This window comes from Chanos chanos, chromosome 11 (genome assembly GCF_902362185.1).
Source record: "Chanos chanos chromosome 11, fChaCha1.1, whole genome shotgun sequence".
Taxonomy (NCBI): Eukaryota; Metazoa; Chordata; class Actinopteri; order Gonorynchiformes; family Chanidae; genus Chanos; species Chanos chanos.
In genome coordinates this window covers 14,527,616-14,542,615 of record NC_044505.1, presented here as the reverse complement: position 1 = coordinate 14,542,615, position 15,000 = coordinate 14,527,616, and the positions used below count along the sequence as shown (strand labels likewise).

Genomic DNA, 15,000 nt, shown 5'->3' with positions numbered 1-15,000 from the left:
CACACAAGAAAAAGTTTGAATTCGGACAAATGTCTACTATGATGAGAGTTATGATTTTAGATATACTCACTGGCTAAGTGACATTGCTTTTTAATAAAAGGCACATTCTCATCAACACAGGAAACCCTAATCAAAAAAAAAAAAAAAAAAAAAAGGAAACCCTAATCACCGACTCACTCCTTCCTTTTCATCCTTCTCTTTCCTCAGCTTTCCTTTGTATTTTTCAACAATCTACTGATCTAGTTGCATAACGGCGGTTCTGGGGAAAATCAGTCGATGTGGTATTGAAGCACACCTAGAACACACTCTCATGCTCGATTATATAAACAAACGAAGAAACTAAGGCTGAACAGGGCCAGATAAGCTTTCTTGACTTATGGGAGAAGTGATTATCTCAGTTGAATGATAGCTCCCCTGGTTTTTCATAATGACTTTAACAAAGGAAACCAGGTCAGGTTTTGATGATTTCATTTGTAATTTTCCCAACTGACATCACCATTTTTTTTTTCATGCGAATTTAACGACTACTGAAACACTTGTTTTTGTTTGATTACAACTGGTTACGTGCTCAGCGTAAAAAAAAAAAAGAAAGGAAAAGAAGAAAAACAAATACAGTACATAGTAATTTAATAAAAACAACATCTAAACAATATTCAGAAGAGAGAGAGAGAAAGACTGGACTCTTGTTTCATCTCACTTGATTCCTCTTTTGTTTCACTGTTAGGGACACAGGACAGGTGACAAACACATGGAACTAAAAATGATCTCTCTCTCTCACACACACACACATGCAGTGCCAAAAATCCCGTGATGTAATAGAGTCAGGGGGTTTTGGGTGTATATGCTTTTCCCAGAAGTGTGTGTGTGTGTGTGTGTGTGTGTGTGTGGTGTGGTATTACTCTCTTAGCTACATGCACATTTCCTCAGTGTGAATGGAGTCTTGTCCAGGGTGGGATGACCGCACCCTGTTCATCTTCTGTGTGTGTGTGTGTGTGTGTGTGTGTGTGTGTGTGTATGTGTGTGAGAGAGAGAGAGAGAGCGCAACTATTTACCCAGGGAATCAAAAGCAACAGAGAACGGGCGTTTGCGTTTGGGGGGGTTAGGAAGTTTCAGTGGACGCAACGGTTGTGCTGACAAGTCATCCGAGTCACACCCAAAATCTGGTGTTTGACCCTTTCCATCCACTGGACTTCACCCCTCCCTCTCCCTTCATCCTCTTTTTTCTAAGTGATGGAAGAACTCTCTTCATTTTCTTTAACATTAGTCAGCTATTTACCCTGCGTTTCTCTCTCTCTCTCTCTCTCTCTCTTTTTTAGTTTTGTATATTTTTTTTAATAACAAGCTATTTTATTTTGCTCTTTGAATAGAAATTTAGGACACGTAAATATATAAACACAAACTCTCATGTTGTAAGAATACTATTATATTGCCAGAAAATCTGATTCATCTTGACATCTGTGATCTGATACAACATATGACTATTAATTCATTTCCAGTAAAGTCCAGAAAACTACACGTTCCTGTCTAGCTTGTTCTAAACTGAAAGCCACTGATATGGATACTGCCAAAGCCGGACACGACAAATTTATCCGAGTTGGGTGTAGTTCGCAGTCTTTCTCTGTCGATATAGCCTACGTTTGGAACGTCACTCACCGAACTAAGGGTTTACTTGAACAACATGTTCACCGCGCTGTCAATGCACGACATGCCCCGTAATATGCAAATTTGCAGCAGAGTCACTCCCAACTCCCTCCAACTGATACTTTTTTTTTTTATATTTTTTTCGGGACACGTTTCCGAGCAATAATCTTGGTCAGGCCTGAAGCGAAGCAGATTTTGTCAATCTTCGGTTTTAATTTTCAAGAACACCAATTCCATTCAAATGGAAAGTAAACCGAAATCCCGGTACAGGACGGTGACAAGGTGTGACCGTCCACCAAGTCGAACACACGTCAAATCGCAACGCTGCATGTCTCAAACTGACGACCGACAGCGTTCTGTACGGCTTTATACTGTCGCCCTGATGTTTTTCATCTAGATTCAGTCAACTTGTAGAAGTGCTGCTACAAGACGTCAGCCGTATAGCATTGCTCTGCTTGGAGTAAGCAATGTTACTGTTTTTCACCATCTATTCATAACTGAGTAATTACAGTGTTGACACACTGCTTTTGTGTTATTGTTCACAGCCTCCGCCTCACGTGCGTAATTAAGCGAGCAATTTCACGAGCACTTTCTCAAATGCGGTTAATTAAAGAGTTTATCCTCTTTAAAATACACTGTCAAAAAACCGAACATTTCAAGACCTGAATTTTCAGGGCCTAATTATATTTATATGAAAGGCTCCTCACTTGAAGACTGTATTTCAGCGACCAGAAGACTGTAGGTAAACGCATCAGGTTGTCACTAAAATTCTTAGGTTGTCACTTGGGTTTGGCCTGACCCACCAATGGAATTTTCCCCGAAATACAACAAGGAAGTGTAGAATCTCTTTCCGGTCCACGCTTCGGGAATGGTGTATTACTTGTTTTTTTTATTCATAGGGGACTTCCAGGCGTCACCCTGTGCCTTTTGAAGTAAGCTGCTCCAAATTGAACTATTTGGACTAATCGACAACGCGGCCTGGTTGCTCGGACGTTACGAAGTCGGAAAAAAAAGCAAAAGAAAATTACATCAACATAACACTTTAATATATAGGTTCTTGTTGTGTGTTTTGTGTCGCTGAAGTTTATAGGATTGTGCTAATAAGCATTTGCATTACCATTTCGATTGCAGTCCTTTAAAAATATTTTATGGACTCTTGTGAGCCAATGTTGTCACTACATCTAAAGTGATTTATCATACAGGGACTGAACGGGGTGGAGAGGGTGGGCGCTTAAAAACTACTGTTTCTCCTCATTACTAAATCCGACAAAACAAAGCTGTCATTCACTGTAAATATCACCAGGGTGCAGGTAAAGGTCTAAGGTGAGATGTTTTACATATTTATGTAAGTGTCAGAGCGTTGCCAGAACACGACTAGTCTGTCTTACCCGAAATATTCAAAGCAGGGGCAGGGCCGCACCCGAGGGAGAACGAGAATGACATTTAAAGTAATAACGGGATAGTTACCGTGGTGAGAGACACACCTTTCATATAATATTGAGCTGCGCAATTGTACGAGGTAGAAACACTCACACCGTTCTACACCAACGACGCTGAACTGAAATGTTTATATTTTTCAGTGTTTTTTTTCTTTACATCAAAACTTAAATCTACTCAAGTCTATTTCATTTCTTTGACATGCAAAAGCATTAACAAAGAAAACGGTCGTGGTTAGAACGGTAAACTCCCTTACTGACACGCCTGTCTTCACACACTAATTATTCACTGTAATGTAATTTAGGTAACTTTCCATGAATACAGGACACTCCAAAGCTCTTACCTTGACATTATACACAGTCGGGATTAATGTTTTCTGTGTTGTTATCATTTGAAAACACTGATAATGGGAATATATGATGTGAAATACACTGTTCAGTTATTTAAAAAACGCGAGAAACTTCGCCAATTCGGTGTTTCGAAAGGCGTGATTGATGAGGGGTGGTTTAGTAGCTACAAAACATATACAGTAGCAAAGGTTGCCGGAGTGTATGCTGTTGAATGACTGACGAGCGAGACTTCTGCTCTACAGCACGATTTGCATGTCATTCTAACCTGTAGGTGCTGTTTCAACACGCTCGTCCTCAAGATTTACAGTTCAGATTCAGAGTTTATGTATGAGAACATGTATCGCCATACGAGTGACCTTTGTTCTTCCTCTGTCTTGTGTGGTACGGATGCGAATCTTCTCGTGTTGATTTGCGCTCATGTAAAAGACTATATTGGTCTGTCTTTTTGTGACGATTGATAATCATGATGTTTCAACGCATTTTGTCCCCTTCTTGTTACGCTATTCAGGAGCTGAAGATATCAGCACACAATGCGGAAAAATGCATAACTTATCAATAGTAAGCTCTCTGAGAACGTTTCAAACATTTACAGGGATCTTACTGTTTGCATAGAAACTAACAGTACATATTCATCGGTCCTTCACTGAAGATATCAGTGTGCACCAGGGAAAAATTAGTGTTTAACTTCATAAATTTTTTTTACATACGTCTGTTGTAATGTATTGAGGTTCTATTGTATTTTATTGAATTAATCCGGGTCCTTTGTTTCATAAATCAAAGCGCATAACCAAAATGCAGCGGTCTGATGATACGAGTCTGCTGCTTTAATCTGCAAAAGAATCCAGAATTAAAAACACAAAAAAAATACTGTCTCAAAGGGAGCGCGCGAAAAGCCAGAGGTGCAAATGAACGGAGATAAGACTGGAATAAGTTTTTTTTTCTAATAGTCTTTCGCCATAGATCCAGTCCTTACTGTAATATAATGATTTCTCGGAAATGGATTGCGTGATTTTTTTTTTTTTTTTGCATGGGTGTTCTGTGGACACACAATCCAGCAACCACGGTAACCGCTGATCTTGATTGTTACAAGACGGTTGCACTAAATACACTATATACACACAGGCGAGCGTGTGTGTGCGCGCGCGTGAACGTGTGCGTTCAGGTGTATGTATGTATGTGAGTGTATCTGTGTGTGTGTGTGTGTGTGTGTGTGTGTGTGTTTGTGTGCTGTTCCTTGGTGGCATGCAGCTATGAAAGAGTGTGTTGTCAAACATTCTAAAATCACTATGGATGGTCTTTCTCTAAATGCATCAAGTATGTGCTGATGAAACCTGTATTTACTGTACTATAGAGACCTAGGGTGCTTCTGGAACCAGACCAGCAGTAAACGATGATGTCACTGACAAATCTATTGAACAAACACATACAGAAAATGTGGTAAGCAACACCCACATACAGACACAAAATTCAATGACAGACACACATTCAGACAAAGATATTCACACACCCATGGCCAGAGGCATTTTAGAATAAATTCATACTTATGTTTGGTAAATAATGAACCCATAGTAACAAGCATGAAGTTGAATGAGGATCAAATTGGTATTCATTGTACCAGAAGTGAACAAACTGTCAGTGCTTTCTGATGAACACATTTTTTTTTTCTCACTTCGACAGGTGTGGGGTAAACTGATCCTTTTTTCTTTCTTTCTTTCTTTCTTTCTTTCTTTCTTTCTTTCTTTCTTTCTTTCTTTCTTTCTTTCTGTCTTTCTTTTTTTCTTCCAACTGCCAACCTAGTGCAGTCCGATTCACTGTACAAAATGATCGTTGAAGTCTTTTGACATGATTCTATCTGCATGTCGGCGGCAGTCTCCAGAAATTATGACCACCATCTTAATCTGAACTAATCTGAACCTTTAATCTGGACGGTAATGCTCAACATGTCAATTTGAGAGAGATCTCCCAAAACAATGACAGTGCATCACTCAAATTAGCTTTCTTATTGTTTATTTATATTGTATATTGGTTTTTTGTTTTTTTTGTTTTTTTTAATCATCCGTCAGCAAAACCTGACCTTTATTATTTTCAATACCGATGACTAACATGTGACATATCATCACACAATTAAGGGAGTGGTTCATTAATGTTTTATTCTTTTAATGTCGTACTCGGGAATCCTTGACGGACGACAATACGAATGCGACGTATGAGATCATGGTTGTGAAAGAGGTGCAGTAAAAGTCGAATTCTCTCAGAGTGCCTGTTACGATAGGAACCTTTCACACGCAACACGTCATTTTCTCTTTTATGACCCTGCCAGTGGCAGGTACGTGCTCACCCCTCTCTCTCCCTCTCTCTCTCTCTCTCTCTCTCACTCCCTCTCTCCCTCTCCCTCTCGCTCTCTCTCACTCCCTCTTTCTCTCTCTGAACTCAAAGCAGGCTGTGGGTTATATTTGTCATTCATAAGCAGTCAAGTTATAAAACAGTAAAAAAAAAAAAAAAAAAAATTAAACACACAGTTTCGGTCAGTATTCCAGTCTGACACACATTTTCAATAAAAACAGCTCATAATAACAGCTCAAACTGGGTCAACTGGGGTGTGACTGGGATTCATTCATGACGCCGCAGCTTTATATTGGTGTACACAACTTTATTCCGGTTCAGATATCTCTCATTCATCGATCAGATAGATATTAGCTCTGGGCCTATTTTTTGTGCCTGCGACGTCTCTTATGTGTTTGTAATAGCACACTAATAGTGACTGCATATTGTAAAATCTTATATTGTGTTCGTAGTGTGAGAGACAGCTATACTGCCACAGAATTGATTTGTAGCTGTCATTGGAACAATGCATTCTAGCACTTGCCTGGAGTGCTCAAATGTTCAATTATAACGTAGTGAGAGTCAAGAACAAGTACAGGTGAAAGGAAAATAGACAGAATTTGAGTGTGTGTGTGTGTGTGTGTGTGTGTGTGTATGTTGATTACATGTACACGCATGCATGTGTGTGTGTGTGTGTGTTTGTGTATTCATGTGATTTAGAGGAAATGTCTAAGACTGATGATTATGGTTCCTCCATTGCGTTGTGCACAGGCCACGCCCACTGCTGGAGGCCTTTGGCAGGTGATACCTTTTCTTCTCTCTCAAGTCTCTCTCTCCCTCTCTCTCTCACTCTCTCTCTCTCTCTCTCTCTCTCTCTCTCTCTCACTCTCTTTCTCTCTCTGTTGCCTGATTTAAGTGAATAAATTCCAATACAACATGTCTGGAAAAGACACAATAGTACATTTTTGGTTCTCTCTCCCTCTCTCTCTGTTTCTCTATTTGCCTGCTTGTGTTTCCATGTGTGATGAGGGTTGGAATGCGGGTGTTTTGGGTGCATTCTGTCAGAAGCATCAATCTGAAGAGACTTCAGGCTTCCAGCAGGCTATATTGTGACATATGTTTAGTTCAATTGTCAGTCACTCACTCACACACACACACACACATACACACACACACACACACACACACACAAACTCTTTCTCTCTAAGTTTTCTCCCCTCAGCTGTGTATCTGCGGTTGAATCCAGATATACACACATTGTAAAAACGTATTTATTTTCTTGACTTCAGAGTACAACATGAAGTCATTGTTTCGTTTGACAAAAGCACACTCAACTGTAGCATAAGTTGAATTAAAGCTTAATTGCTTAATTTAAAGCAGTGGGTTTGGACAAGGGCGTTTCTAGGCGCCTAGGGCACCACCTGCAGCCACACAACACCACCCACCCCTTAAAAAAAAAAAAAAAATATATATATATATATATATATATATATATATTTGGGGGGAATTCAATCGTTTTTTTTTTTTATTTAAGTTTTTGTCATGTGGCATAACACGCAGAAAAACAAGTCAAACATGGCAGAACAGTGAAAACACGGGTACTCCAGGTGTAAAGGAACATAAAGTTGTACATACTAAACACACAGGAATTTTGGTATTTAAATATTTCGGGAGAAGAGGACGGGAAAAAAAAATTTGTCTTACATTCAAGCTTCTAGATACAGGTCAAGTGAACCATAAAATAATCCCAAATTTCCAATGCCAGACGGCCTTTTCCCCACCAACAATCTGTATTTTTAATGATTCTAAAAATAAAACGAAGAACACACTCATCAAGACTTTCTATTTGTTATGAATGAGATGATGAGAGAGACGGTGGGGGGGGTGAACCAGGTGACAGTTCACTGCATCTGTTGAAATGTTCTGCTATTGCTTGGGGCACCAGCATGGCCAGAAACACCACTAGGTTTGGATAATGTTTTCAAGCAAAAAATTACCCAAATATGACTTTGCATCAAATTTGACACGAGTTAAATTAGTAACATTTACCTCATCCAGACAAAGTGCCTAATTTGCATTGGGTTTTCAAGGAAAGTTAACTTTGTGATTGAATACTGACTTAGCTATTACAATCCATTGATGGATGACTGATCTTTTTTCATCCACTTAATCTGCATTCCATCTGTATCTAACCTGTATTTCTGTTCTTGCTGTTTTATGTGGACGTGGAATTGCTTATCTCTGCTTGTACTCACTGTACTAAATCACTGTACTAAATCTAAATGTTTGTTTAATGATCATTAGCTTGTTGTCAGAAATAGTGTAAGTTTTTCTTTTTTTGAGTAATAAAAGGTGTCTAGAGTTCTCCAGCTCCAAGCGAGTGTGTGTGTGTGTCTGTGTGTGTGTGTGTGTGTGAGTGAGTGTCTGTTTGTGTGCATAATCGCCTTTAGGAGACAATTGTACACGTTGAGCCAAACCCAAGACTGGAATGTGTTTCATTGTGGCTCCTGAAAACAAAACAACACATACACACACACACACACACACACACAGACACACACACACACGCAGACACACACACACGCACGCACACACACACACATACACAGATACACACACACACACGCACACAACACACACGCACACACACACACAGACACACACACACACACACACACCCTTTCTATGCTTTCTTCAGGGGCCCATCTCTTTCTTCTTGGATTATATTTTCAATTCTCTCTTCTTCCCTTCCCTTTCTCTCTTTCTTTTCTCTTCTCTCAAGTCTATGCCTCTCTCTCTCTCTCTTTCTTTTTGTTCCACAAAATTCTGGGCGTGGCAGCTACTCTACAGGTGGCATCTCTGATTACCTGTGGAAGGTTGAAAGCAGCCTGAAGGTTGGGTTTTGGTCAGAATTGAACCAGGATTTATTCTCTCTCTCTCCCTCTCTCTTTCTCTCTCACTCGCTCTCTTTTTTTTCCTTGAAGCATCTTTTCCACATGAAGAGACAGAACATTTACAAATGCCAACCGTCACTCAAAGCGGTGCGTTAATGCCTGGCCGTTCCCAGGCCTTAGCGAACGCCATCAGGCACAGGCTCAAACACAAAGCGCAAGTCTTCAGCTTCATGCAGAGCGGTTTTATACTGACCTCATTTTTCAAACCTCAGTTACCTCTCTGTGACGCATTATCTCATTATTCACCAAGAAAATAAATAAATAAACAAATAAATGACATGTAAAAGTTCTCTCACTTAAGTGTGTTTAATTTTCTGTCATTTACCTCCGCTTCTCACCTTTATCTTTTTTTTTTTTTTCAACTCTCTCGTGTCTTCCAGACAATCCTGGAATGGTATGAGTGTGGGTGGATTACAGGTGTGTGTGTGTGTGTGTGCATGTGTGAATTTGTGTGTGTGTGTGTGTGTGTGTGTGTGTGTGCATGTGTGTGTGCATGTGTGAATTCGTGCGTGTATAAATGTGTGTGTGTGTGTGTGTGTGTGTGTGTATGTGTGTGTGTGTGTTACTGGTTAACGGCTCTACTGAGTCTCTATCTGTCTCTTTCACAATCAGCCTGAACTTCATGTGCGCTGAAGTGCCAGTCATGTTGGTAACCATGTGCATCGGTGTCTCTCTGGATCAGCTCAGAGCACGATTTCGCCTTTGGCTGTACGCACGTACTTCACGCCGATTTCAAAGGGAGGTTTTTACACACACACATCAGCACTCAAGTAGTCACTCAGATGTAATGATAGAATACAAGCCTGCAACAAATCTGCATAGGTCAATAGGTCAAAACCTCAATAGCATGTAAGAAAATGAGGAAATTTAGCATCGTAAAAATATACAAATGTCTTATTCAAACAAATTTAATATTCCACCATTTATCTTAGTTTTTCATTTTTAAAAGTAATTTTATATTTATACACAGCCGGCAGTATCCTGTTAAAGAGAGGAGCAGAAAGAGAGAGAGAGAGAGAGAGAGAGAGAGAGAGACAACAAGTACCACCAGTAATAACCTTGCTTATAGAAGTTAGAAGCTGGCTATTGTACATGTAAACAGTCCTGTACCTTTTCTACAACATTCTGACATGGCGCTTTAACTAAGAGAGACAGAGAAAGAGAAATAAAGAAAAAGTACTTGTATGTTAACCTTGTTCTTTGTCCACCTGACTCTTAAAACATTTCTCATCGTGAGCCAATCAAAATGTCTTACCTCAAAAGAGCTGGTAAAGCCTAACCAACCAGCATGAGATAAACGAGATAAGACTCAGGGAAACAAATTTTTCATTGGCTGGAGAGGGTGAGTCTGCTACAGAGTGAGGTTTACATCATCCCTTTATGACATCATTGTGCAATACAACAATAAACATCAGAGGAGTTTTAGAGTTTCCATAAATGAGCTAGAGTGAATAGACTAAATTACATGGATAAGTGTGTGTGTGTGTGTGTGTGTGTGTGTGTCTGTGTGTGTCTGTGTGTGTGTGTGTGTGTTCTAGCCTCTGTGGGTGCTATTTATAGTACAGCTGTGAGGTCATGTTCATTGAAATGAAGTGATCATATAAACATAGCAGGAAAAGAGATATCAGCGGATCCTGGAATAAAATAGGATAAGCAGCACCTCCCATGTCCTGACATTCACACACACACACACACACACACACACACACATACTGACTGATAGGACAAATCATCTGAGGATGAACGTTTCCTGAGACGGGACTGCGTGGGTGTGCATTCCTGTGTTTCATCTTGAGCAAAAAAGATGACCATGGTATCACAATAGAGTGAAGTTTTTGGGCTAAAGAACACACAACACACACATACACACACACACAGGCAGGGTTCTGTATGTTGATAACAGGTGAGGTCAAAAGACAGTTCTTACTCCAAGTGGCAGCTTGCCAGGAATTTTTTGAGTTCCAAGGTATGTTGAGGGCAAAATGTCTATGAATAACTAATCACATGGACTTTTTGGTGTGTGTGTGTGTGCGCGCGCGCGCGCGTGTGTTTGTGTGTGCTCCCCATTGAACAACATTTCTTCAGAATTGAGGTCTCGCTTTCTTTCATGGTCTTTACTCGGCTTAAACTGGATCATGCCTTGAGTTTGCGTCACGCAACTGTCACGAGAAGCTTTAGGGGTTTTTTTGTTACCGATGACACGGCATAATTTCCCTTCATAGTTCAAACGACGGCAGGTCTCTGTCATCACCTTACTGTGTTGACTTACACTCGACGTTCTTGTTGTACCGTTCTTCAAGTTTAAGTCAATTCACGAGTGAGTATGAGCCAGCTCGCCAACTGCAAATAAAGTTTTTTAAATTTGAGTATTATGTGTACTTAAGAAAAGACTCAGTACACTTTTCACCGACCAGGTGCCAATCATAATGCGCACCGTGTCTGTGTAGGTGCTCCGAATAGCTTAATGCTACTCCTAGTTCTTTTTGCAGTACGAACTGGAACGTAGAGCTTTTTCTTGGATCTATGGACAAAAGGGTATGTGGGATGTGAGTTTACATTAACTTGAGTTAGACAGAAATGAAAAGGTTTCGGATTTGTCCGAAACCTCTGCCTTAACTTGTTAAAGTTGCGAAATATTAAGTATATTGATGATAATGTGCCATTTAGCGGGAGCGGGCAACGTCATGAGGACTAGGAGTTTGTGTTTCTAATGTCTGGTTGCTGGAGCAGGCATCGCGCAACCTTTCACCCAACTTACCAGTGCCTTCTGAGGCGTGTCTTGTCGCAGCCACACATACACTCACACCCTCTCCTGTTCCTCCTCCCCTCCCGGCTCTGAGTACTGTAACGGGGGGCCAAGTGTGCGACCCACCCTCGCCTCCCGCGAGGACCCGGTCCCCGCCTTCGTGCCCGGCCCCTGGAAATAGTCATGTGATATTAGCACAGCTCATTCGGGATACTTTAAAGACATCGTGCAGAAAAAAAGTTTCGCAACTCGGAGTAGTTACGCTGCCGTGTCGCAACTGTGGCTCTATCATACGGATCTTTTTTCTTTTTTGATGTTTTTTTGGAGCAGCTTTCTCGCGCGCGAGCGTCAGTGACACGTTCTTTTCCGTGTCTGCGTCATATTTTCTTGAGTGTGGAATTCTTAAACAGTAATCTGCTTCGTGAGAATTGAATTTATAATCACCGAGTGAGCGACATCCTTGAACTTTCCACGAAGATAACGGCAGTTGTCAAGTGAGTAACACTATATGTAACCTACGCAGGCTTTATTTAGCCAGCGGCCTCCTTCAATACAATGACTGTTTTCTGTTTCACAATTTCTTTTTGCGGGTCTCCCATGTAGATAATAGAAAACACAGTCTATATCTATCTGTATCCGTAGACCGCGTAGCCTCATTTATGGTTTCATCAATCTGAGTGGCAGTTGACTTAATTGAACAGTCTGTGTTTCGGTTGGATTTTGTGTTTTGAAATTATTGAAACTACAGATAAGTTTTTATTCCATTCAGATATATGTCAAACTGTGTCATAAATATTGTAGGCCTGTGATTATGTGATGTGTGAATCGCTGAAGCGGGTTATAGCCTAGCCTAACTCGATTTAGTAGGATTTGTGGTGGAAAAGTCTTACTATCTACGCGACAAGCATGGTTTTGTATAATAAGAGGCAAAAAATGTAGTAAGGTTGTTCGCTGCGTACTGTACTGTTAATTAATATCTAGACTGTAGTCAACAAACTTCGCAATTATGAAACAATCATTTCCTCTTGCTCCTTCATAAAACTGAAATTCGAATCACATAGGTGATGTTTGCTATAATGTTAGGAATGGTGTTGAGTATGCTGGTACTGCTGGACTGTGCGCGCGCGTGTCTGTGTGTTTTGAATCGAGTTCAGTTGGGTCGCGAACTTTGCTGAACCTACGGTGATCCTGTCTCGCGCTCCAGGTGGTCATTGTACCTGATCGCATAGGTCATTTGCGCTCCGTTATGATCTGATAGGAACGGGTTTGTTTCCAGTCAGAACACCGTGTTTTTATAGCAAGTTACTGTGTGTACCGATACATGAAAACCGCCGCTAATAAAGGTGTGATTATCGTATAAACACTGTTGCGGATGGTTAATAATTAGAAGGATACGAGATACACTGGTGTGAACGTTATGTGGTCTCTAACTGATCCATTCAGATTTTGATTTGGAGTAGGTTTTTACTGGTTCTACTTTGTAACCTCCTCAGCTGGATTCTGTTGCACTGTTGCTTAGAAATCGCGCTCTTTCTCAATGAGACATAACTCTGTCGCGCTGACATGTATAGAATATCGCTAGATCTCATTGAACAAAAAGGTTTCTTTCTTTCTTTCTTTCTTTCTTTCTTTCTTTCTGTTCCACCCTCCCTCCCTCTCTCTCTCTCTCTCTCTCTCTCTCTCTCTCTCTTTCACTGGGTCGTCAGTGCAGCATATCCTGTGCTTTTGTTTCAAGGCTGAACCTTGCGTCAGACATTCCATTTGGCACATGGAGCCTCTTTTCCTGTTTTCCCCCCCTCCCTCTCTCTCTAACACACTCACGCCCAGACACTCCACCCTCCACCCATTCACACACCTCTTTCCCTGGATCAACACCCTGATGTTATCTGGTGGAAAGACACACACACACACACACACACACACACACACACACACACACACACACACATTCATATACACGTACACACACACACATACACACACACACACACACACATTGTTAAAAAGGTCTGAAAAACAGAAACACGCACATTCTCACATACACACACATTTTAAACCCCCCCCCCCCCCCCCAAGGAAGTAACCACACAAGCACTCTCATTATAAAAACAAGGATCATTTTTCATTTAGCTTTGGTCATTTTGTTTTTTACCCTCTCTCTCTCTCTCTCTCTCTCTCTCTCTCTCTCTCTCTCTCTGGTTTGAGGATGGGCCAGACAGGAAACTGCTCCCCCACAGACCCTCCTCACTATGTGAAAATAATAATTCTCTCTCTCTCTCTCTCTCTCTCTCTCTCTCTCCCTCTCTCTCTCTCTCTCTCTGTTTCTCTTCCTCTCCCCGTCTGTCTCCCTCTCTTTCTTTTTCTCCATTTTTTCATTTCATTTATAAAGCTTCTTTATTGTCATAACATCAGATATTCAATGGTTGCAGGCAAAACCATTAGGAGTACTGAAAACATTAGAGTAGAATAAAGAGAATATACTAAAAACAAACATAAACGCTCCACTCGAGAGGACATGACTGGACATATTACCTCTCTGTGATTATATGGAATAACCTCAGTAATACCATTAAATAAGTATAACTCTACACTGCTTTTCTACCTGTTGCAAATATTTACAATAATCATGAACTGAACATTCACACACACATGGTAGCATAACTATGCCATGAACATACTAGTGTTTTTTTTTTCTTTTTCTTCTCTTTCACTGTCTGTCTGTCTCACTCAGTTAAGGTACCACTCTGGAATACTGTAGAAGAGGTATTTGACTGTTTACATGTGTGAAAGCCAGTTTCTCTCTTTTATAAGGACAGTGATACTACTGTTGGTGTTTTTTTTTGTTTTTTTTTTCAGAGGGAAACTTCAGAAGCCCAAAGTTTTAGGGAGATTTTGAACATATTTACAGTGTGGGTAATTCCCCTGGTCTGTCGTGAAGTTCTCTGTGGGCAAATTGTGGCATTAGAACCATTCTCTGCTTGGTATTAAATCAGATTGGTGTGTGATTTAGAGATGCCATCTTTTTTGCATGTCAGCGTATTGGACCAGTTCTTGCTCTGCGTGTGCAAGGAAACTATTCAATACTTGGTGTGTTTTAGTATAGCAGTGTTATTTTGTGGTTGTTTGTGTGTGTGTGTGTGTGTGTGTGTGTGATACTTGTCAGATTTCTCTGCTATGGTTCTGAATATGCTTCCAAAAGAAAATATGGTTTATGGTTTTGAGCACTTTCATTTACACGTTTAGAAAAAAAATTAACGGATACAGACTGAAGTAACATTAATAATGATAAAATGTTCTGTATGTCCAATAAAATGTTCTACTGATATATTTTATCATCCAAAGTTCCATTCCTGTTCAAAGAAAGGAAGTTTTAAACAAAATGTCACAATTTTGACATGACTTAGAAATACAGAGGTCAACACATGTCACATCGGTTATCAGATATCAAATATCATTATTTTACAGATTAACAGATGAGAATTTGAGCTTGAATGGATCTAGTTTTGGACTGAGATTGGTGCTTTTATAGAGCACTTCTTCTGCACAGAGG

The 15,000-nt window shown here is 40.3% G+C and overlaps 1 protein-coding gene across 2 annotated transcripts in view; it reads left to right on the top strand.

The window, feature by feature from the left end:
* The first annotated feature begins 11,719 nt into the window (after nt 1-11,719).
* klf3 (Kruppel like factor 3 (basic)) overlaps nt 11,720-15,000 on the top strand; it is a 12,378-nt gene continuing 9,097 nt past the window's right edge. For both annotated transcript variants that reach the window (XM_030787967.1, XM_030787966.1), the window contains exon 1: nt 11,720-11,944. The gene's annotated coding sequence lies outside the window, so the exon portion shown is untranslated. The remainder of the gene's footprint in view (nt 11,945-15,000) is intronic.